Genomic DNA, 25,825 nt, shown 5'->3' with positions numbered 1-25,825 from the left:
GCTCTAGCAGCACAAGGTGGACTAAGAAAGAAGGGCTTTAAAAAACCTCTCATTACTTCTTCTGTACGCACTAAGAAACATCTTACTTAGGGTCTCAATTTAATTTGTATTTGAATTTAAATTTGTCAATGAGAATATTGACAAGGAAGTGCAAAACTGAACTTCTTGTCTTGAGTGATCTGTGCTAAATGGTAAACATACTTATGCAGAGAGTTAATTTTGTCTTCCAGCTAATTTTTTTTTTTTTTTTTTTTTTGGACAGGCAGAGTGGATAGTGAGAGAGAGAGACAGAGAGAAAGGTCTTCCTTTTTGCCTTTGGTTCACCCTCCAATGGCCGCTGCGGCCGGCGTACCGTGCTGATCCGAAGCCAGGAGCCAGGTGCTTCTCCTGGTCTCCCATGAGGGTACAGGGCCCAAGGACTTGGGCCATCCTCCACTGCCTTCCTGGGCCATAGCAGAGAGCTGGCCTGGAAGAGGGGCAACCGGGATAGAATCTGGCGCCCCAACCGGGACTAGAACCCCGTGTGCCGGCGCCGCAAGGCAGAGGATTAGCCTGTTAAGCCACGGCGCTGGCCCAGCTAATATAATTTTAAAATAACTTGCCGACAAACAGATGATAATCAAAGGACGAGAGCTTTACACTAGAATTTTCCATTTGATGGGTTAGTTATAAAATACCTTTATCATTTCTTTCTTAATTGAAACATCAAATAAAAATATACAATAATCATATTCAGTTATTTTACAAATGATAAACCACCTCTTCAAATTTCTTTTTAAGAGCCACTTTAGGGGCCGGTGCCATGGCTCACTTGGTAAATCCTCTGCCTGCGGTGCTGGCATCCCATATGGGTGCCGGGTTCTAGTCCCAGTTGCTCCTCTTCCAATCCAGCTCTCTGCTGTGGCCCGGGAAGGCAGTGGAGGATGGCCCAAGTGCTTGGACCCTGCACCCGCATGGGAGACCTGGAGGAAGCACCTGGCTCCTGGCTTTGGATTGGCACAGCACTGGCCGTAGTGGCCATTTTGGAAGTAAACCAACGGAAAGAAGACCTTTCTCTCTGTCTAACTCTGCCTGTCCAAAAAAAAAAAAAAAAAAAAGCCAGTTTAATTACTTCCAACCTCACTCGATAATATGTTCTGAAGACTGAATCTACTAAGCTATCTCTAAAAATGCAAATACAAATTTTCTTTTAAAACACTAGGAATTTTTCAGTATCTCCTTACCACATCTACTTATCAACTTATATCTACGACCATATATTCTGACTTGCATTCTGTTACAAATGCCAAATTATTCTTCCTCATATTTATGACTAATCCTATCCCTTACCAGCCATGCAAGTACAGTACTCCAACAATCTCTCTCTCTCTCTCTCCTCTTTTTCCCATCTAATCTCTTCTCTGCATCATCCATCTCCCTCTTCTGACTATTAGACCATCCCATTAGTTGACAGACTCAATGCCTATACCTCTCTTTCTTAATTTTTATTTATTTGAAAGGCAGAGAGACAGAGTTCTTCCATCTGGTGGTTCACTTCCAAAATGTCCTTAATAGCTAGGGCTCAGCCAGCCACAGCCAGAAGCCCAGAATTCAATCTGGGTCTCCCACATGGGTAGCAGGAACCTAGTACTTAAGTTATCACTGCTGCCTCCCAGGATATGCATTAGTAGAAGATGGTCTAAATCCTTGGGCGCCTGCACCCACATGAGAGACCCAGAAGAAGCAGCTGGCTCCTGGCTTTAGATTGGTGCAGCTACGGCCGTTGCGGCCATCTGGGGAGCGAACCAGTGGTTGGAAAACCTCTCTCTCTGCCACTGCCTCTATAACTCTTCAAATAAATAGGAGGAGAGAGAGAGAGAGAGAGAGAGAGAGAGAAGCACAATGCAACACAACGCAACGCAAAGCTCAGTGGAATACAAAGCTGGAGAGGAAGATCTGCATCAAAGTGCAAAAGCCCTCAACTAATTCTTTATTCTACAGAGAACAGATGCCATCAAATTGGACTTGAATAGCAGAAAGATCATTATGTTCTGGTTGGTACAAGAAACCATATCCAAGAATCCAATACAATGAGAGAAACTCACACACTCCAAAACTACAGCAGTTACAGAAAATGACAGAATGAGATAAATATCAGATAGAAGTAAACAATCAATGAATAAACAAACTATAAACTAAACAGGTTTAGTAACTGACGAGACATTTCAAATAAAGTTTTGAAGTTACTATATATGAGAAATTTAATTCCTCATATTTAAAGATGAATTGGTCATCAATTTTACGACTTTATTTTGTTTTACAAACCCACTAAAGAGCAAATTCAGTACAGCAATTATCTTTTAATTTATTACTGAGCAACTAGATTCTTCTGATTGTTTCAATCTGTTGGGCTACAAATATTCCTCTAATCAAATACATTCACTGGTTACCACCCGATTTAGTATTTCACACAAATATGCTGGATTAATAAAATTAAAGAACTATAGTAATATAATAGGTTTTCCAAACCTGGATAAAAATACAAAGTTTAACCAAATAGCTGGCAAAGTTAAGTAAAAATTATCTTCTAAGTAGCCAAATAAAAATACATTTAAAGGGTTGCCACTGTGGAACAGTGGGTTTAGCCTTTGCCTGCAGTGCCTGCATCCCATATGGGTGTCAGTTCCAGTCCTGATTGCTCCACTTCTGATCCAGCTCCCCACTAATATGCCTGGGAAAAAGCAGAAGATGGCCCAAGTCCTTGGGTCCCTGCACCCATGTGGGAGATCCAGAAGGAGCTCCTGGTTCCTGGCACAGCCTGAGCCATTGCTGCCATTTCGGGAGTGAAATCAATGGATGGAAGATCTCTCTGTCTCTCCTTTTCTCTGTCTGTAACTCTCCTTTCAAAAAAAATAAATTTTAAGCACACACACACATTGATATATACACACACATATATAAAGGGAATTTCTCTGAGTGGAATAACTGCTTAGACATTTTCTAGTTTTTAGAGCAAGATTTAGGACAAACAATTTATATGTCATTATGAACCTTTATAAAAAGTGTTTTATGAAAACGCAATGGCCTTGCCAAGGGATTTAAAGTTATTCAAGTAAATTTGTGGAAACAAAAATAACCAATCGCCCTAGAAATGTAAAATGCTGATATATGATCAAAAGCTCTATACAGCTTCCCAGATCATAAAGCATGACAACCTAAAAAAAAAAAAAAAAAAAAGTTTCCTACAGGGTTAAAGGGCTTCAGTTTCCCTAAACAGAGTTCAAAATAAGCAGACTCTTCTGTTTTGTTTTTTAATGGATCTCACAAAGGAAACTGGCTCCTTTACTGGGCTTTGGGCATTTTGCCTTGACTCCTAACCACCAACATAGCTGTGGATTATTTCCTCCAAAGCTACTGCTTTCTGCTTACGCCAAAAGTCAATCTTGAGTTTTTACACTATCATTTTATTTAAAATCCCTCCTTAAGGTCAGTCGGGGTATTGAACTTTATGTCAGAGTAGTCCAAGTAGTCCATTGCTATTTTATAATCTCATTCATTCTCTGAACTTAATTACACAGTAATTATTCAACAATTAAAATTCAACTCAGCTACAATTTAGTCTCAATTCGCAAGAATTACCATCCCAGGATAGAATCCATTAGGACTACTGAGTACTCTTCATGAAGGAAGAATTCCTTGGCACTTAATGTTGGAGCTTTTGTATTTCAGTTTAGCTACTCACATTAAAGTAATATTAATAATTACAATTCTCTCATAAGCCCCATTCAACGTGCAGGGTTTCATGAAGATGCACTTTTATATCTTTATATTAACGTGATGAGGACACTATGGTTTTAATGCTAAATAATACTATTATAGAGGCTTACATAACCAACAACTGTGCCTCCCCTTCCCTCGCTTTGTTTGGTTTCTCTCTGGACTTGCTGCCCAGTGGTCATTCCCCAGAATGACCTTCACTACTCTTGCCTGGGTATATTTTTATCACCCAAAACTGCTATGCTGTTCAGATTTCTGACCATTTGCACCCTTTTTCCTCTCACAAGGAATCTTTATCCTGAGTATTCTAAATGTCCCTGACAAAATGTGGGAGTACACATTGCTTGAATTCATTGTGTTACACATTCGGAAAGTATATGTGGTCTGGAAGAACAAGCCGTAGAATGCTGAGGAATGTTTTGACATTATTTGTATTATTGTTTCAAATTGTTTTCTTTTCTTTCTGAAAGAAAGACGTATCTCTGAAATCGCTGATCTTACTTTATTCTCTTTGCTCCTCTATTATCCATTTTATAAAGTTTATTTAGTTGCTTTTATTTGTTTGAAAGGCAGAGCAAAAGAGAGAGAGAAAGGGAGAGAGATCTCTCATGCACTGGTTCACTCCCCATATGTCTGCAACAGCCAGGACTGGACTAGCTAGAAGCCAAGAACTCCATGTGGGTCACCCACAAGGGTAGCAGCACTTGAGCCATCATCTGCTGTATCCCAGGATGCACATTAGCAAGAAGCTGGCACTCTGATATGGGATGCAGGAGTACCAGGCTATGGCAGCTTAACTCACTGTGTCACAATTTCCCCTGCTATCCATTTAATTATCCCCACATTCCATCTTCTTAGACATGTCTTCCACTTAACTTTTAAATTTCCTCTTAACAATTTTATTTCTAGTCACATTTTTGCACGCCTTCCATTTTCTGTTTCCTTCTTCTTGTCTTTTTTTTTTTCCTATTGCTTTTTCTCTTTCACAGAAAGCCTTTCCTTACCACATCTGGTTTTCATTCATATTTAGAAGTCACTAAAAAGCTGACCAGTAGCCCCGTGTTAGCAGCCCTAGACTATTACCTTGTGGACTTCATTCTAGAGTACTGCACAATAGGTAGGAGTTTCGCCTAGCAGTTAAATCCTCACTTGGAACATCAGCTTCTTGTAAGAAGGGTGCCTAGGTTCAAGTCTAGGCTCTGCTCCCAATTCCAGCCTCCAGCTTAGCATACCCTGGGAGAAAGCAGGTGATGGCTCAAGTAGTTGGGTCCCTCCCATAACACAGGAGATCCATGTTGAGGTTCCAGGCTCCAAGTTTTGGCGACTTCTAGTCTCAGCTATTGCAGGCACTCAGGAGTGAACCAGCGGATATAATCAATCTCTCAGTCTCTCTGTCTTTTACTCGATCTCTCTCCCTCTCTCTCTCCCTGCCTTTCAAGTAAAATAAAACAAATAAAAACTTAGAATAACTGGGCAGCACTCAACACTTTTTTATGGATTTTTCCAACTATTAACATCTATTGGTCTTCCTCTGCTGAAGCTCAGTTACCCAGAAAAAAGTCTCTGGTCTGATAAGACGGCTACAGACCCAGGGCCTACTCTCTTCATATACAGCCTCCCAGTCAGTTCCACTGTTTACCATCCTGAGTCTTCACCCTCACCTTCTGTAGGAACTGGAACCTACAAACGTTAGGGTGACCAAAGATTCTTCAGTTTGATTTTTTTTTTTTTGTCTCTTCCGCAAAAATTTAAAATACAGATTCCTCTTCTTTTTTTTATTTTTATTATTATTTTTTATTTTTATTTTTTGACAGGCAGAGTGGACAGTGGGGGGGGGGGGGGGGGTCTTCCTTTACCATTGGTTCACCCTCCAATGGCCGCTGCGGCCGGCGCACCGTGCTGATCCGAAGCCAGGAGCCAGGTGCTTCTTCCTGGTCTCCCATGCAGGTGCAGGGCCCAGGCACTTGGGCCATCCTTCACTGTACTCCCGGGCCACAGCAGAGAGCTGGACTGGAAGAGGGGCAACCAGGACAGAATCCAGTGCCCCGACCAGGACTAGAACCCGGGGTGCCGGCGCTGCAGGCAGAGGATTAGCCTAGTGAGCCGCAGCACTGGCCAGATTCCTCTTCTTAATCAGACAATATTGCTCTTTCTTGCTGTCCAGTTTTCAAAGATGTGCTAAAACTTTTCATCTGTTACTACTGTTTCTTCTAATCATTTTGTTCTTAGAGATTTGTTTATTTATTTATTTGAAAGGCAGAGGCAGAGAGAGAGGAAAAAAGAGAAGTCTTCCATCCACTGGTTCACTCCCGAAATGGCCACAATGGCCGAAGATGAGGCAATCCAAAGCCAGGAGCCAGGGGCTTCTTCCAGGTCTCCCACCCGGGTGCAGGGGCCCAAGCACTTGAGCCATCTTCTACTGCTTTCCCAGGCCACAGCAGAGAGCTGGATCAGAAGTAGAGCACCAGGAACTCAAACTCACGCCCATATATGATGTTGGAGCTACAAGTGGATGCTTAGCATACTACGCAACAGCACTGGCACGCCAAGATATTTACATTCTCTTAATTGTTACCCTGTAATTTTAATGAAGTCTGAAGAGAGAGGATATAAGAATAGCCAATTTTCCATATTTAACAAGAATTCCATGGTTCAATAAGGAAAATATTATATCAAATAATTCACTGCTAATTATTTTCATCATTGTTTCAGGAATGCTTCATAAAGCTCCCTGACAATTTCTCATCTGTCATTTTAATAGTTCAAAAGTCTCAATACTTTATTAATACAATTATTTCTCTTGAACTGAATATTTGTTTGCTTAAAAATTCATTTGAAGGGAGCCAGCGCTGTAGCACAGCATAACGGGCAGTACCGACATCCCATATGGGCACCAGTTCAAGTCCCAGTTGCCCACTTCTAGTCCAGCTCCCTGCCAATGCCCCTGAGAAAGCAGAAGAGCCAAGTCTTTCGGTCTCTGCACCCATGTGGGAAACCCAGAAAAAGCTCATGCCACCTAGCTTCAGCTTCACCCAGCTCCGGCCGTTGGAGCCATTTTGGAGAGTGAACCAACGGATGGAAGATCGCTCAATCGATCAATTGCTCGCTCTCTCTCTCTCTCTCTCTCTCTCTCTGCCTCTGCCTCTCTGTAACTCAGCCTTTCAAATAAATAAATAAATCTTTAAAAAATAAAAATGCATGTGAATTTTGTTCTCACTGACTTGCATTCTAACTTTCATCACAGAACTGGAAATATGGAATCAGTGTTGTGGCACAGCAGCTTGCGCTGTTGCTGAGGAAGCCCACATCCCATATCAAAACGCATGTACTCCCAACCTGTGTGTACTGATGGTCCTCTTCCCCACTTAATGCTGTATAATTGTTCAAACCTGGTAAATGCCACTCTTAGGATCATTGGTTACTATCCTCACTCTGTCTTTTATGACCTTGTCTAAATATGATCAGAGTTGGTAAACTTGGAAGGCTTCCATAGCCTTGGCAACTCATGACGACAGCCTAGGGTGGTTACTGGCGCCATAAACTAGAGTGTCAATTTGTTGGGTCAACAACAGGAGCCACTGTGCGCTTGCTCCTGATGTGGGATCTCTGTCCTTAATGTGCTGTACATTGTGATTTAATGCTATAACTAGTACTCAAACAGTATGTTTCACTTTGTGTTTCTATGTGGGTGCAAACTGTTGAAATCTTTATACTAAATTGATCTTCTGTATATAAATAGAATTGAAAATGAATCTTGATGCAAATGGAAGGGGAGAGGGTGCGGGAGAGGGGAGGGTTGCGAGTGGGAGGGAAGTTATTGTAAGTTATTACAATTATTATTATTGTAAGTTATTGTAAGCCATTGTAATCCATAAGCTGTACACTGGAAATTTATATTCATTAAATAAAAGTTAAAAAAAAAAGAAAAAAAAAATCTCTAGAAAACCCAAAGAAAAACACAAAAAATGAGAAGTCAAGTTTATATGACTTGGATTGGAACAAATCAGCAGTTAGTGCCTGGTGTGATACTGTGCCTTGCTAATTGGTGGATCAGCTTCAAAGCAGCCTTAGAGAGCTGCAGGAGGCACTGAAATGGGAGAATTGAGGTTGGTCGTGCCTCGGTGGAACCTTGTACCGGTCAATTGTGAAGAAGTTAGGAAAGACTGATGTTATTGGATAAATAGCATATATTTCAGCCTTAACAGAATACCTTGATGCACTAGGAGGGCACCATGAATGTTCTGAATACAATCAGTGATCTCTCAGGATCTAGGAAAATAAGCCAACTTTAATGAATAAATGCTGATGGTGTACAATAAAAAAAAAAATCAAAAAAAAAAAAAAAAAACGCATGTTCAAGTTTCAGTTGCTCTACTTCCAATCCAGCTTCCCGCTAGTGCATTAGGAGGCAGTGGATGATGACTAAAGTTCTTGAGCATCTGTAACCCACATAGGAGGCCCAAATGGTGATCCTGGCTCCTGGCTTCAGCCTGGCACAACCCCAGACGTGCAGCCATTTGAGGAGCAAACCAGCAGATGAGTATCCATCCATCTATCAATCCAGATATAGATCAATCAATATCAGGTGTGTGTGTGTGTGTTATTATAGATAGATAGATAGATAATCTGTCTTTCAAGTAGATGAAAATGTTTGTTAAAACCTTTTCTATGGGCCAGCACTGTGGTGTGGTGGGTAAAACTGCTGCCTACAGTGCCAGTATCTCATATGGGTGCCAGTTTGAGTCCCGGATGCTCCATTCCCATTCAGCTCTCTGCTATGGCCCAAGAAAGCAGTAGAAGATGGCCCAAGTCCTTGGGCCACTGCACCCAAGGTATGAGACCTGAAAGAAGCTCCTGGCTCCTGGTTTTGGATTGCTACAGCTCTGGCCATTGCAGCCAACTGGGACGTGAACCAGCGGGTGGAAGTCTTCTCTTCCTCTCTCTCTCTGCCTCTCCTTCTCTATCTGTGTAACACTGACTTTCAAATAAATAAATAAATCTTTTTTTTTAACTTTTATTTAATGAATATAAATTTCCAGTGTACAGCTTATGGATTACAATGGCTTCCCCTTCCCATAATTTCCCTCCCACCCGCAACCCTCCCCTCTCCCGCTCCCTCTCCCTTTCCATTCACATCAAGATTCATTTTCAATTCTATTTATATACAGAAGATCAATTTAGTATAAATACTTCAACAGTTTGCACCCACATAGAAACACAAAGTGAAACATACTGTTTGAGTACTAGTTATAGCATTAAATCACAATGTACAGTACATTAAGGACAGAGATCCCACATCAGGAGCAAGCGCACAGTGGCTCCTGTTGTTGACCCAACAAATTGACACTCTAGTTTATGGCGCCAGTAACCACCCTAGGCTGTCGTCATGAGTTGCCAAGGCTATGGAAGCCTTCCAAGTTTACCAACTCTGATCATATTTAGACAAGGTCATAAAAGACAGAGTGAGGATAGTAACCAATGATCCTAAGAGTGGCATTTACCAGGTTTGAACAATTATACAGCATTAAGTGGGGAAGAGGACCATCAGTACACACAGGTTGGGAGTACATGCGTTTTGATATGGGATGTGGGCTTCCTCAGCAACAGCGCAAGCTGCTGTGCCACAACACTGATTCCATATTTCCAGTTCTGTGATGAAAGTTAGAATGCAAGTCAGTGAGAACAAAATTCACATGCATTTTTATTTTTTAAAGATTTATTTATTTATTTGAAAGGCTGAGTTACAGAGAGGCAGAGGCAGAGAGAGAGAGAGAGAGAGAGAGAGAGCGAGCAATTGATCGATTGAGCGATCTTCCATCCGTTGGTTCACTCTCCAAAATGGCTCCAAGCTTTTCTAAAAATAATCAATCAATAAAATGGAAATACATTCCCTAAAGGGAAAGAAGATTAGTCCCAGGTATAGTAAAATCATTAAAGATGTTTTAAACTTTAATTATTTTTAAAAAAGTAGTTCAGGTGTTTGGCACAGCAGTTATGACACTGCTTGGGATGCCAGCATTCCCTATGTGAATGTTGAGTTTTGAAATTAGCTCTGCTCCTGATTCCAGGTTCCTACTAATGCACACCTATGCTGGAGACGCATATTTACTTCCAGTCTCCTGGCTTTGATCTGGCCCAGACCCAGCTGTTGAGAGCATTGGGAGTGTGAACTAGTGGATGGAAGATCTGTGTGAGTGTGTGTGTGTGTGTGCATGTGTCTGTCTCTCTCTCCAACCTGCTCCCACCTCTCCACCTTTCAAATAAAAGGAAAATAAATTAAAATTTTAAAAAAATGTTTCTCACAAATACTCAAATATATACAACAAATAAAGAGACAAAATAAAAGAAAAATGCTAAGTCCCCAGAACTATCAGAACCATTACTATTGTTCATCATTCACCACATACTGTACCCACATGGTAGCAATCCCACAATAAACTTCAGTATTTTTGCTTTATTTCAATATTTGTAAATAGAATAGACTAACCAAAAAGTTCTATAGCTGTATAAAAGCAGATGTAGAAATAAGAAACTTCAAAAAACCTCTACCACTCTGAATAAGCCAGAGAGAAAACACCACTGTTATTTTTTGGCATAATGACAAAAATAAACACTTAAGATGTTAATTTCTATGGCACAAAATCCCCATTTTTCTCTTGTAAAAAAGAACTATATTATCTTCCATAGGATAATATAATAATGTATTTTGTTAACAAAATACTAATAACTTCATATCATTGTCCAAGGTAACTTATAACATCAATATCAATAAAGCAAAATAATTTAAAATGTGCAGGATTTGACCAAGCCATGAAATAAATCCAACTTTGTGCCAGGCGCTGTGGTGCAGCGGGTTAAAGTCCTGGCATGAAGCACCAGCATCCCATATGGGTGCCAGTTCAAGTCCCAACTGCTTCTCTTCCAATCCAGCTCTTTGCTATGGCCTGGGAAAGCAGTAGAAGATGGCCCAAGCCCTCGGACCCCTGTACCTACGTGAGAGACCCGGAAGAAGCTCCTGGCTCCTAGCTTTGGATCGGCCCAACTCTGGCCATTGCGGCCAGCTGGGGAGTGAACCAGTGGATGGAAGACTTCTCTATTTCTACCTCTCTCTGTAACTCTTTCAAATAAATCTTTAAAAACAAAAAAATAGAAATCCACTATAATGTAAAACTTAAACACTTGGAACCAAGTAACAACAGTGATTATAACTAACTGATATTTCAATTTTCAACTGAATACGAGAATTTGCCTGTTTTTACAATATGAACGAGCAATAATTAGTGTTATTGTGCTTATTTCCAAATCCAAAAACAGAATCAGCAAAGTTAAGTGATTCATCCATATGTACAGAACACAGCACACAAAGACAAGGCTACCCTTTGTTCATCAATTAGTTGTCAACTAAAATGTACCCAACGCTCTACTTTCTTTAAAAAGTCTGCTTTTATCAGAGCCACTGATAAAAATATTTTCCACAGAAAAATGCTGCATTTTAATAGACATTATTTGGGACCAGCATGTGGCATAGCAGATTAAGCCACCAATCTGCAATGCCAGCATCCTTCATTAATGCCGGTTTGAGTTCTGACTGCTCCACTTCCAATTCAGCTACCTGTTAATGTACCTGAAAAGGTAGCAGAAGTGACCCAAGGGCCTGGGTCCTGGCAACCCACATGGAAGACTCAGTTGGAGTACCAGGCTCAGTCCTGACCATTGTAATCATCTGGGAGTGAACCAATGGATGGAAAATCTCTCTCCTCTGTCTCTGCTTCTCTCTCTTTCTGTAACTCTTCCTTTAAAATAAATAAATGGGGACCAGCACTGTGGCATGGTGGGTAAAGCCACCTGGCCTGCAGTACCAGTATCCCATATGGGCATCACTTAAGAGTCCCAGTTGCTCCACTTCCAATCCAGCTCTCTGCTGTGACATGGGAAAGCAGCAGAAGACAGCCCAAGTCCTTGGGCCCCTGCACCTGCACAGGAGACCCAGAAGAAGCTCTTGACTTCAGATAGGCATGGCTCTGGCTGTTGTGGACATTTGGGGAGTGAACCCACAGATGGAAGACCTCACTCTCTCTTTCTCTCCCTAAGCCTCTCTGTAACTCTTTCAAATAAATAAATAAATCTTTAAAAAAATAAAATAAAATGTCTTTTTTTTTAAAAAAAAGAGTATATTATAACACATTTTAAAAAGAAAACTTAGATTCTAAAAAAATAAATAATATATATCATTTAACATCCAATTTATTGTTCCATAAAGAAGGATCAAAATATGTGCTGGCATATATTTTGATGCATGCTATTTTATAAAAAGAATGAGAGGGGAGGGGCCGGTGCTGTGGCTTAGCAGGTAAGGCCGCTGCTTGCAGTGCTGCCATCCCATATCGGGCGCCAGTTCGAGTCCCAGCTGTTCCACTTCCAATCCAGCTCTCTGCTATGCCTGGGAATGCAGTGGAAGATGGCCCAAGTCCTTGGGGCCCCGCACTCACGTGAGAGACCCGGAAGAGGATCCTGGCTCTTGGCTTTGGATCAACACAGCTCCAGTTGTTGCAACCAATCGGGGAGTGAACCTGGGGATGGAAGACCTCTCTCTCTATCTGCTTCTCCTTCTCTCTCTGTTTAACTCTGACTTTCAAATAAGTAAATAAATAAATCTTTAAAAAAAAAAAAAAAGAATGAGGGGCCTGCACTGTGGCATAGTAGGTTAAGCTTCTGCCTGCAACACTGGCATCCCATATGGGTGCCAATTTGAGTTTCAGCTGCTCTACTTCCAATCCAGCTCCCTTGCTGATGGCCTGGGAAAGCAGTGGAAGATGGCCCAAGTGCTTGGGCCCCTGAACCTCCATGGCAGACACAGAAGAAACTCCTGGCTCCTGGCTTCAGACTAGTCCAGCTCCAGCCCTTGTGGTCATATGAGGAGAGAACCAGAGGATGGAAGAATTCTCTCCCTGTCTTTCCCCCTCACTGTCTGCAATTCTGTCTCTCAGGTAAATAAATAAATCTTTAAAAAATAAATGAGTGTAGGCCGGCACCGTGGCTTAACAGGCTAATCCTCCGCCTTGCGGCACCGGCACATTGGGTTCTATCCCGGTTGCCCCTCTTCCAGGCCAGCTCTCTGCTATGGCCCGGGAAGGCAGTAGAGGGTGCCCCAAGTGCTTGGGCCCTGCACCCGCATGGGAGACCAGGAGAAGCACCTGGCTCCTGGCTTCGGATCAGCGCAATGAGCCGGCCGCAGCGGCCATTGGAGGGTGAACCAATGGCAAAAAGGAAGACCTTTCTCTCTGTCTCTCTCTCTATCCACTCTGCCTGTCAAAAAATAAATAAATAAATAAATAAATAAATAAATAAATAAATAAGTGTAGCTCAAAAGCAACCTTCAAATGCTTCTGTTTCACAATTACTTAGAGATCCTCATGAAAGACCAGTCTGAAATAATTTCTTCACTCTTAAATCAGTGGAGAGTCAAATTCTCCTTGATCACATACTTTTTATGAATGGAATAAGCTAAGAAGTAAAGGACTAGAGCACAATCTCTGACACTGAAATTCCAAATCTTTTATCACTAAGGACAGTATATTCCTATTATATTTTTAGCATAAATCATTACAATTTTAATAATTTTCAGTTAATCAGTTTTCAGAGCCTTTTTAGTGCATGGAAATCATTATCACAGCATTAAGAGTACTATGAACATTACACATGTAATTATTTAAAACATGAAATCTCATTCAGAAAAACTAACAACAGATCAAAATAAGAAACTCTGGAACTCCAGCCCAATCTCCTCCCACGACTTCCTCAAGTCTGTTCCCACTGCATCTCACACACACACTCCTCCACCTCACTGGAGAAAATATTCTTACTAATACTCCCACCAAGCTGAAGCGCCCTGATGGCAAAGGCATCTTATTCACGCAGGCATCCTCCATGCAGATTTAAAGAAGTGGCTGAGCATGTACCAGGGATAACTTAAAAAATAAGATATGTCCTGGACACACCAGAAATGTTCACACAGGCAGCAGAAACAATTTTTAGCCCTTTGAGTTTACTCCATAAAATGTAAACATAATTCAACTTGTCTCATATATTTTGTTTATCCAGTATTTTTCCAAAAAAATGGCTGAATAGTATAATTACTATTTGTATCCATTTTGCTGTCATCTGAAAAAAAGAAGCTTCCTCCTGTCTAAGTTATAATAAGACCCTATATTTCTATTAAAATACCCTTTGCCATTATGAAATAATAGCCCTGCTTGCTGAAAGAATTTTTGTGATTGCTATTAAAAGTTGTATCTAATAAAAATATTGGATTTAATAACTAAATAATAAATTTCTAGTTATATAATAAATATACTATTGTAGCTATGTTATTTTATGGCAAAACTCCAAGTAACCTTAATACAGCAAAGTGGAGAAAATAATCAAATTCATTTTATTTTTTCATAAAGAAATTATCTTTTACCAAAGAATCTGCCTGGAGGGAGGGAGGATCAACAGGAAAATAGCTGTTTTCCACAGTGCCAACAGGGTGAAATTTCTACAATGTAAATATCTCTCAAAGGTGCTTGAAAATCTCAGCTTGAAATCTCTCAAAGGCTCTTGAGTGTTTACAACAGTTTTCAAACACCGTTCTTTTAACAAGAACCCTTACCTTCAACAGCAGTGTATCCAGACAGAGTGAAGCTGCTCTGTTAACAGAAGCTGGTGGTCCTGTGCTGGGATGCCAGTCTTCCCCCTCCTTCAGCAGCAGCTCCTGTGGGTGGTCTACAGAGCAGAGCAAGAAAACCACTTGATTACAGTCAAAATCCTTCAGCTAGGCACAAATTGGGTCTTTTGTGACTTGCACGGTGCCTCTCCCCAACCTCATTTTTACCAAACCTCATGTACACCAACCCCACACTAACAAAGGCCCAGGTTGTTTCTTTTTTTTTTTTAATTTAATGAATGTATTTTTCCAGGTTATTTCACATGTGTTCACAGGTCCCCTCCTCTCTCTGGGATCTTCATGTCCACTGTCTCTGAGGTCTATGTTCATTCCTTTTTCTCTGAAGCTATTGCTACCTCTAAACCCACTAGGGGAATGAAGGGGCCATTCACACGGTGTATCTCCTTGTGTACCTTTTCTAACATAATACTATCCCATAACATTTTTGTTGTAAAATACAATCTGTGCAAAATTGACCACAAGGCTTATGGGGAAAAAAGATTAAGGGCAAATCAAAAATCTATGCAACTTTATGTCAGAGCACCAAAACAGTAACACTAGCTATTAAGACACCTGTGTCCCACACCAGAATGGCTGAGCTCAACACTTGGCTCTAGCTCTTGACTCCAGCTTCTTCCTAATGCAGAGTTAGGTAGACAGTGGTGATGGCTCACACATCTGGGTTCCTGCCTCCCACTCAGGAAATCTGGATTGAGTTTCCAGTTCCAGTGTTCAGCCTGGACCACTCTTCACTGTTACAAGCTTTGGAGAGAAGTCAGCAGAAAAAAAAAAAAAAAAAGCTTTCTCTGTCTCTCCCTGCCTCTCAAATAAATAAAAGTTGTATTTTTCTTTAATAATAATAATAAAACCACTTTGAGCAAAATCAAAATCTAAGCACAGACATTTGGCCTAGCCTTGTGGCTAAGACATTCCTGTATCCTACATGTGAGTGACTTGGTTCCATGCCTGGCTCTAGATCCTGACTCCAGTTTCCTGCTAATACAGACCCCAAGAGGCAGTGGTCATAGCTCAAGTAATTGGGTTCCCACCACCCATCAGGAAACCTTGATTGAGTTACCAGCTTCAGCCTAGCCCAGGAGAGTGAACCAGTGGGTGGGGGTGCTCCCAATGTGTCTATCTCCTCCAAAAAACTTTTTTAAAAATCAAAATCTAATCCAAGCGTCTTTAATCAAATTGGTAATACAAAAGGAAATGTCTTTGCAGCATCTCTGGCTGTCTTTAAAAAAAAAAAAAAAAAGATTTATTTTACTTGAAAGAGTTACAGAGAGAGGCAGAGACAGAGAGGTCTTCCATCCACTGGTTTATTCTCCAGATGGCCACAACGGCCGGAGCTGCACCAATCCAAAGCCAGGAGCCAGGAGCTTCTTCCAGGTCTCCCACGTGGGTGCAGGGGCACAAGGACTTGGGCCATCTTCCACTGCTATCCCAGGCCATAGCAGAGAGCTGGATTAGAAGAGGAGCAGCCTGGACTAAAACTGGCACCCGTATGGGATGCTGGCACTTGAGGCCAGGGCTTTAACCTGCTGTGCCACAGCACTGGCCCCGAGCATCTTTATCTGTCTTTGCAGATTCATTTAGTAAGCCTAGCTCCAATTCCTCTAACATAAAGCATGGGAGTTCTGGATTCAATGGAAATTATTGATTCCTAGTAAGACTGTCAAAACAAATAAATACAAGCCAGAATAACTAAGGTCAGCAATGAAAACTGGACATCATTATAGATCCCACAGACATTTAAACATTATAACAATGAAATTGTTATTGAAAATAACAATTGTTATTGAAATTGAAATTGGAAATTTTAGGTAAATAGATAAATTTTTAGTAAAATAACTTGCCAGAATTAGCAAAAGGAGAGAGAGGAAAGTTTTAGTCTATAAACTTAAAGAAACTGAATCTGTATTTAAAAGCCTTTCTGAGGCTGGCCTTGTGGCACAGTTGGTTAAACCTCCACTTGTGATGCTGTTTTCCTATACAGGAGTGTGGTTCATGTTTCTATTGCTTTGCTTCCTGCTAACGTGCCTGAGAAGCCACCAGAAAATGGCCCAAAAACTTGGGCCCCTGCTACCCTTGTAGGAGATGAGGGTAGAGTTTCGTGGCTCCATGCTTCAATCTGGCTACTGCAGCCATGTAGAGAATAAACCAGTGGATGGAATCTCTCCCTCCGTCTCTTTCCCTTTCTCCCCCTCCCTCCCTCTCCCTCTCCCTTGCTCTCCCTCTCACTCCCTCTGTAGCTCTGCCTATCCAGTAAACAAATCTTTAGATAAATTTTTTAAAAGAACCTTCCCAGAAAGAAAACAAGCACCAAATGGTTTCACCAGCAACTTCTACCAAATAACAAGTAGCTCATATAGCTGGCATGCCAAAATTCCACAGATCATTCTCAGGACAGAGTAACCTTGATAATGAAATGATGAATATATACAAAAATCTTAAACAAAATATTAGAAGACAAATCCAATAATATACAAAAAGTAAAACATATTATAAACAAATTTGGTTTATGCCAGGAACATAACCTTGCTTTAACATTCACTCAAAAGTATTAAGGATGCCAAAGGATCATAGAAAAGATGCTAGAAAATATCACAATGAGGTACCACCATATACCCATTGGGAAGGCTAGCTATTTTTTTTAGATTTATTTATTTATTTATTTATTTGAAAGAGAGGGAGAGAGAGATCTTCTATCCACTGCTTCACTCCCAAAATGACCACAATGGCTGGGACTAGGCCAGGCCAAAACCAGGAGTCTAGAACTCCATCCAGTTTCCCACAGAGGTAGCAGGGGCCCAAGCATTTGGGCCATCTGCTGCTGCTTTCCCAGGTGTATTAGCAGGGAGCTGGACCAGGGGTAGAACAGAGACTCAAACCAGTGCTTATATGGGATACCAGCATTGCAGGCAACAGCTTAATCAACTGTTCCACAACATCAGCCTCAGGGCTACAATTTTTAAAACTGACAATACCAAAGAATAACAAGGGTGTCAAACAATTGGAACTCTCATATATTGCTTACCATCTTCTGGAAATTCTATTCCCAAGCTATTTACTCTGGAACAATGTTCACATAAATACATGTATGTGAATGTTTACAGCAGTCTCATTGGCAACTGCTCCAAACTCAAAACAATTCCAATAGCCATCTACAGAAGAACAGATAAACAAATACCATACAATGGAAAGCAACTCAGCCACAAACAGCATCCACCTACTGACAGCCACAGTATTATGGATGAATCTCAAAAGCATAATGCAAGTAAAAGGACATCAGAAACTAGTATTATCTAGTATAAATTCTGGAACGGGCAGGGGCAAGTATTCGGTGCAGTGGTTTAGACATCACAAGGGATGCCTGCATCCCACAGGAGAATACCTATGCTCAAGTCTCTGCTTCTAATTCCAGTTTCCTGCTCATGCAGACACTGGGAAGCAGCAGGTAAAGATCATGTACTGCTGTCGCTGTCACCCATGCTGGAGACCCAAACCGCATTCTGGGTTCCTGGTTTTGGCCTGGCCCAGCCCCAGCTGCTGTAGGTATTGGGACAGAGAACAAATGGAAAGGAGATATCTCTGTGTGTGTTTGTGTATTCATGTGTGTCATCACTTCTCAGCCTTCTGGCTAAGATCAAGTATGTGTTTATGTGTGTTCCCTCTGCCTTTCAAATACAATGGAAATAAATTTTTTTTTTTAAATTCTAAAACAGGAGAAACTAAGTGAAATGGTGGTCAGCATTAAGAAAAGAGAATAGAACTAACTACAAAGAGAATTGAGGAAAAGGGTATTCTTCTATATCTGTGCTCCTAAAAAGGTGGATTTTACTGTTTGTAATTTATACCTTAACACATGCGATTTTAAGAAAAGCAGTCATTAGAATTCATTACATTAATAAACATTAGTTTGATAATAGCCAACTGCAGTTTAAAAAAAAAAACCTTTAGGAAACTAAGACAACAAGTTAAATTCCTTAATTTCATCCAGTGTCCATTAAAAAAAGAAAAATCATACTTACTGGTAAAAAACATGGAAAGTTTCCCCTTTGAGAATAAGATAAGGATACCAGATACTATTTCTATTCAGTATCTTATTTGAGCTCTTAGTCATTGTAGAAAAGCAAGAAGCAAAAGGACTGGGGCTGGTGCTGTGACATAGCAGGTAAGGCCGACACCTGCAGTGCCAGCATCCCATGTGGGCGCTGGTTCAGGTCCTGGCTGCTCCACTTCCGATCCAGCTCTCTGCTATGGCCTGGGAGAGCAGTGGAGGATGGCCCAAGTCCTTGAGCCCTTGCACCCACATGGGAGACCTGGGGCGGGCTCCTGGCTCCTGGCTTCAGATCAGCTCAGCTCTGGCTGTTGTGGCCAGTTGGGGAGTGAGCCAGCGGATGGAGGAACACCCCCCCCCCGCCGCCGCCTCTCCTTCTCTCTCTGTGTAACTCTGACTTTCAAATAAATAAATAAATCTTTAAAAAAAAAAAGATATAAGGGCTGAAGAATGAAGTCATAAAACTGTCCTATTTGCAGACATGAATACATGCAAAGAAAACATTTTCAAAATATACAGATAAATTATAATAAGTGAGTTTAGTAATTTTAATAAGTTTGTGAAGTTAAAGATCAGTGGGTAGAAATGAATCAGATTTCTATGTACCAAAAATAGAGTTAGAAAATGAAATTCTTTAAAAGCTAACATTTTTACAGTAGCATCAAACAATATCAAATATCTAGGAATGAATAGAATTTTAAAGTATATACATCTCCCCAATGATACTTAATTACAAAACTGAAAAATAGTAACTTTCACAAAAGGTGCCGGATACCCACCTTAACCAAAATGACGAAAGTCCTGCTTAGTACCTTCTATTACTTCTAGGGTACTCACTGCCCTAACTGCATAATGTGTATTGCATCATGAGGTAATATCAAACAAAATCTAATTGAGAAACATTATACAAAATAATTGGTCCTGCTTCTTCAAAAAATTTTTTTAATCTTTATTACATCTACTTGAAAGGCAAAGTTGAGGTCGGCAGAGAGAGATCCAGGGTAGGCCACGAAGAAGCCAAAAACCCAGAACTCCATCTGGGTCTCCCACACGGGTGGTAGCAGCTTAAACATTCAAGACATCCTCTGCCACCTCCCAATGCATAAGCAGGAAGCTAGATTGGAAACAGAGTATCTGGGACTTGAACCTGCACTCCAATGTGCAGCGATCCAATATAGGATGCCACAACACCCACCCAAGGATATAAAGAATTGTTTCAGATGGCAGGAGACTTACAGCATGTGACAAGTGAATGCCAACACATGAGCTGGGGTTTACTTCTATGAATGACACATTGGGGATAATTTGCACTCTGAATAAGGTCTGCAGCTTTAAAATCACATTTTTAATTAGGGTACAGAGACAGAGAGTTTCCAACCACTGGTTCACTCTTCAATAACTGCAATGACTAGGGCAAGGCCAAAACCAGGAGCCAGGAATTCAATCCAGGCGTCCCACTTGGTGGCAGGGGCCAAGCTACTTGAATCATCATTGCTGCTTCCCAAGGCCTGCATTAGCAGGAAGCTGGAGTCAGGAGCAGAGTCAGGAATAGAACCCACGTGTTGCACTCCGGCATCTTAACCGGAGTCTTAAACTCAAGGCTAAATGCCCACTCCACATTTAAACTCTGCGGACTTTAATGACGCTGGTAACTGTTGTGATCAGGTAGGAGAATGACTCTATTACTAGAAAACATACTGAAGTATTCAGGGATAAAAGGGCAGAATGTTCAGGAAAAAACTTTTAAGTGTGCGATGTGTATATATAGCTGAATATACTTATATATAAAAATAAAGAAAAATGAAATTATAGGTAAGTATTCACTTGAGAAATCTGAGTAAAGGGTATGCAGAAACTCTTGCTACAGTATTGCTTGTGTAAATCTTCTGAAAGTATAAGCAAAAGTTAAAAGGAAAAAATACAAAGAATACTATGGAGAAAACTGTAAAATACTAATTAAAAAAATTACCAAGACAGGATTAAGCAACACACTGATTCTGGATGAGAAGATTCACCACTGTAGAGCAGGAGTAGGGAACATCCAGTCTACAGGCCTGATAAAGCCAGCAAAATCATTTGGTCTGGCACTGCCAAGGCACCCACAGGTGGGACTCAGAATTCAATAAATCTCTAGCAGTCTAATTTTTAAGTCAGTAATTTTGTATGGCCCATGAATGATGTTATAAATACCCAAATGGCCCTTGGCAGTAAAAAGTTTCCCCATCTCTGATGTAAAAGTTAATTCTCTCCAGGGTGATCTCTAGGTTCAAGGCAATCCTAATTAAAATTCTCATACATTGATTCTGAAAACTTAACATGTGATTCCAAAATTTATACAGGAATGGAAGCACCAAAAATAGCTATAATGCTTTTGAAAAATAATTAATGAGAAGAAAATAATTACTATAAAGCTACAATGACAGTATAAAGCTTAATACTAATGAAATAAAACAAAAATTCACACCTGTATGAATACAAATGTCATTTACAACAAAGGAAGACAAATGTAGGATGATGGGGAAAGATGAACTTTTCAGTAAACGCTAATGGGATACCTGGACATTCATATGAGGGGATATATCATACACAAAACAATAATATATAGGTAGATCATAAATCTATATGTGAAGGGCCAGCACTGTGGCACTGCAGGTAAAGCCACTGCCTACAGTGCCAGCATCCCATATGGGCACTGGTTTGAGTCCTGACTGCTCCAATTCCAATCTGGCTCTCTGCTATGGCCTGGAAAAATAGCAGGAGATGGCCCAAGTGCTTGGGCCCCTGCACCTGCATGGGAGACCCAGAAGAAAGATTTATTTAATACTGAAACATGGAGCTTGTGCTGTGCAGTAGCACCATATGCAAGTGAACCAACAGATGGAGGGTCTCTCCCCCACACCTCTATAAATCTGCCTTTCAAATAAATTATAAATAAATCCTTCTTATTGTTTATCTGAAAATCAGAGTTCCAGAGAAGCAGAGGAAGGTAGGGGAGAGATCTTCCATCTGCTGGTTCCCCAGATGGCCACAACCGCCCGAGCTGCGCTAATCCAAAGCCAGGAACCAGGAGCTTCTTTGGAGTCTCCCACACAGGAGCAAGGGCCCAAAGACTTGGGCCATCTTCTACTGCTTTTCCAGGCCATAGCAGAGAGCCGGATAGGAAGTGGAGCAGCCAGGACTTAAATCCGCACCCATATGGGATGCCCGTACTGCAGGCGGTGGATTTACCTACTACACCAAAGCGCTGGCCCCATAAATAAATCTTTTAAAAAAATACTGAAACATAATTAATTACCAGAGAGATTCGTTATATCATTAAACTTGTCATTCCTCTATTAATTCCAAAGATTACCAAATTAGAGAAGTGGCTTTCAGTTTATCTATAATGAAAGTCTCAAAGTACAGCAACACCCTTCAGTTTCCAGGAGGCTGGTACTTTATTCCTAGGTTCAACCCTCTTCTTTTTCTTTGCCTCTTTACACATAAACTTCCCTTTTCCTCTGCTCTGTTCACATTCACATCCCATGGTCTACTGATCTTCTCTAGCCTGACTCTGTGACATCCCCAATTCTGCCTTCTGATTTACCTCTACTCACTGTGCCCCATCCTGGTTATTTCAAATTTCTCTCCCACCCTCCAGTCCTTCAAATAAAGTCTCCCATGCTCGGGATCTCTTTTGTAACTCATAGCAAAGTCCTTCTGCCATGATGGCCCTGAAAAAAAGCTATGATGAACAAGAAATGGATTCAAATTTCTTCTCTCCATTCCTTCAACTTTAAGGCTGGCATCTGGTTCCTCACTAAAATACAGCTTCTATTTTGCTTCCCCTCCACTACAAAGATTAAAAAAGTCATGTAACTGTGTTTCAATTTCAATCATAAAGAGGAGCTTTACTTTTATTGTCAAAATAATCAATTTGACCCCTCAGACACAGCCCAAGACTCTGTCTAATCAAGGGATACATTTAAGTATTACTGAAGCAAATGGGACATTTAAAATGGTAACACCAAAAGAGATATCAAATGCCATCTTAGAAGCATAAACGACCCCCTCTGTAAAATATTTGAACATTAAAATAAAGAACTCTGCTCTGTGAACTACTGCCATATAGAGCAAGTGATAGGGAAGAATGCTGAAGGTTCCACTGAACAAGTCCACTTCAATGTCCTCATTTCACAGGCTGGATTACTGGTTCAGTGAGCCCAAACATGTGATCCATGCAGTAGTTCTCACTCGAAATCAAAACAAGACTTAATGCCCAAATGTAGGCTTTTTCCCAAAGGACAGAGAAAACTAAAACTTAGAGGGAAGAGAGGCTAAAATGCTATCTGGAGATATCAAAGACTATCACTTGTTTTGTGAAAAACTAAATCTGCAACAAGCAGATTTTAGAGAGGTCCATGAAGACAGAATCCTTAGTTGGACAAACAGAATCTGTTTTCAACTAAAGAGATAGTAGGCACAAAAATAAGAGATATGGGGCGAGGAAACAAGGACAGCTGGAAAACAGGCGTAAAGGGGGAAAGGGAAAGCGGAGAAAGGAAACTGAATCTGGGGATGGGATATCTGAGCAATGACGCAAAGCAGAGCAGCCAGAGCAGCAGGCCAGTTAGTAAAACAGGGTGTCACTACCAAGGTGAGCTAGATGCACTGCAGGCAGGGGGATCAGGGAAGAGTGGTCATAATCACCATACAAAATGACTGGATCTTAAGTCTTTCTACTTTTATTTATTTATTTATTTATTGACAGGCAGAGCTAGGCAGAGAGAGAGAGAGAGAGAGAGAGAGAGAGAGAGAGAGAAAGGTCTTCCTTCCGTTGGTTCACCCTCCAAATGGCTGCCAAGGCCGGCGCTGCACTGATCTGAAGCCAGGAGCCAGGAGCCTTCTCTGGGTCTCCCATGCGGGTGCAGGGCCCAAGCACTTGGGCCATCCTCCACTGCCTTCCCGGACCACAGCAGAGAGCTGGACTGGAAGAGGAGCAACCGGGACAGAATCCGGCACCCCAACCAGGACTAGAACCTGGGGTGCCACACCGCAGGTGGAGGATTAGCCAAGTGAGCCGCGGCACCGGCCTCTACTTTTATTTTTCCAAGCAAAATTCTGTGGAAGCAGCAGCGATGATCATCTTGAATATGAGGTTACAAAAAGGAACAGAACCCAAGATAAATCCATGACCTAAAGCTATTTTAAACTGAGGCAATGATTATTATTGAATATTACTGAATACTATTAATGAACAGTAACTGCAATTCAACTCATCACCAACTTCCAGCAACATAGCCAGCACAAATTCAGATTTAAAATGCAAAAGAAAATGTGTTCATGAAAATTGCATTCAAAAAGCTGGGAAAGCCATTCCAAAGTTATCTCCATTATCCTGCCTGCACTTTACAAGACTTGTTTCACTTTAATATTTGGAGTAAGGTTACTTAGAATAATTAGTTTCACTCTGAACTCCAGCACAGGTCCTCATCTGTCCATGTGTGGTTTTAGGTGACACTCCCTTCCCACTTTTGTCTTATCTTGAATAGAAACAGTTTCTACAAGTGACGTAAGAGGAAATGCAGGCAACCTTGGGAATCTGGACAGCTATGTGTTACATATCTCTAGCAGAGATCAACATGTCAACTCCATGTTGGATACAAGAGCGCTGGGATGTTACTTCTCTCACTAAACATCGTGGGTCAAATTCTCCAAGGGTATCCTCTTCACTTAGTATATTTTCTGTACACCAAGTGCACTGAAGAGGAACCAATCCATATACACACTTGGCAATCCTCCTGCCAGAAAGGCCTCTCCTTCACTCTTGTTTTTCTTTTGAAGATTTATTTATTTGAAAGTCAGAGTTACAGAGAGAGAAGGAGAGAGAGAGAGAGAGAGGTCTTCTATCTGCTGGTTCACTCCCCAATTGGCCACAACAGCTGGAACTGTGCCAATCCAAACCCAGGAGCCAGGAGATTCCTCCGGGTCTCCCACCCAGGTGCAGGGGCCTAAGGACTTGAGCCATCTTCTTTTTTTTTTTTTTTTTTTCCTTTTTTCTTTTTTTTCTTTTTTTTTAAACTTTTATTTAATGAATATAAATTTCCAGTGTACAGCTTATGGATTACAATGGCTTCCCCCTCCCATAACTTCCCTCCCACCCACAACCCTCCCCTCTCCCGCTCCCTCTCCCCTTCCATTCACATCAAGATTCATTTTCAATTCTCTTTATATACAGAAGATCAATTTAGTATAAAGATTTCAACAGTTTGCACCCACATAGCAACACAAAGTGAAACATACTGTTTGAGTACTAGTTATAGCATTAAATCACAATGTACAGCACATTAAGGACAGAGATACCACATGAGGAGCAAGTGCACAGTGGCTCCTGTTGTTGACCCAACAAATTGACACTCTAGTTTATGGTGCCAGTAACCACCCTAGGCTGTCGTCATGAGTTGCCAAGGCTATGGAAGCCTTCCAAGTTTGTCGACTCTGATCATATTTAGACAAGGTCATAAAAGACAGAGTGAGGATAGTAACCAATGATCCTAAGAGTGGCATTTACCAGGTTTGAACAATTATACAGCATTAAGTGGGGAAGAGGACCATCAGGACACACAGGTTGGGAGTAGAGCCATTGGTGGTAGAGTAGAGGTTATGATTACAAAGGAATGAGGCTTAAGTGTGCTAGACAGGGTCTAGAACAAAGGACAGAGTCATTATTAGAGGAGCTAAGAAAGGTGCTGTCTAAGCTACAATTAAGTTTTCTGACTGAGAGGCAAATAGAACCTGATAGAAGGGGCTTGATAATAATCTGGTGGGCTTTAGGCCTTGTAAGTTAAGAGGCCCAGACCTATCTATCTCTTCACATGGGGTATATCCTAAGGGAGGTGTGAACCTCCTAGGGGAAGGCACTCTGTTGACTTTCATTACTTGGCTGGCCTGGGAGGAGAGCTGGCCAGGTAAAGGCAGGTGGCATCTCTAACAAGAAATTTATAGTTCTGCCTGCAATGTTGCTGACCCTACTTGACCATCCCCTCAGCTGCAGTGGTCATTTTGGAAGTTGGGCTGAGTGAAGGGCTTTTCAGCTTAGAGCCAATAAGATCTGTGGCTCTGACCTGGGCATCCTTCGACTCCAGGGCAGGTCCATTTCCAGTGATCCAACTCTTGGCAGAGTTGCCAGGGCTCTTCACAAGCTGACTTCTGCTGAAGCCCAGGCTTACCACATTGAAAGCCACTGCAGTGGACTGGCCTGTTGGGTCTCCTTGAGGGCAGATCACTGTACAGATCAGCCATTAATAGGCCTGCCACCCATT

The 25,825-nt window shown here is 41.3% G+C and overlaps 1 protein-coding gene across 4 annotated transcripts in view; it reads right to left on the bottom strand.

Annotated features, from left to right (window-relative positions):
- The window catches only part of MYO6 (myosin VI), a 175,634-nt gene that overhangs the window by 110,280 nt on the left and 39,529 nt on the right, over nt 1-25,825 (bottom strand). For all 4 annotated transcript variants that reach the window (XM_062186394.1, XM_062186395.1, XM_062186396.1 and 1 more), the window contains exon 2: nt 14,408-14,520. The gene's annotated coding sequence lies outside the window, so the exon portion shown is untranslated. The remainder of the gene's footprint in view (nt 1-14,407; nt 14,521-25,825) is intronic.

The sequence above is a fragment of the Lepus europaeus genome, chromosome 3 (genome assembly GCF_033115175.1).
Source record: "Lepus europaeus isolate LE1 chromosome 3, mLepTim1.pri, whole genome shotgun sequence".
In the NCBI taxonomy this organism is placed as follows: domain Eukaryota; kingdom Metazoa; phylum Chordata; class Mammalia; order Lagomorpha; family Leporidae; genus Lepus; species Lepus europaeus.
This window is presented reverse-complemented; position numbering and strand designations above follow the sequence as displayed.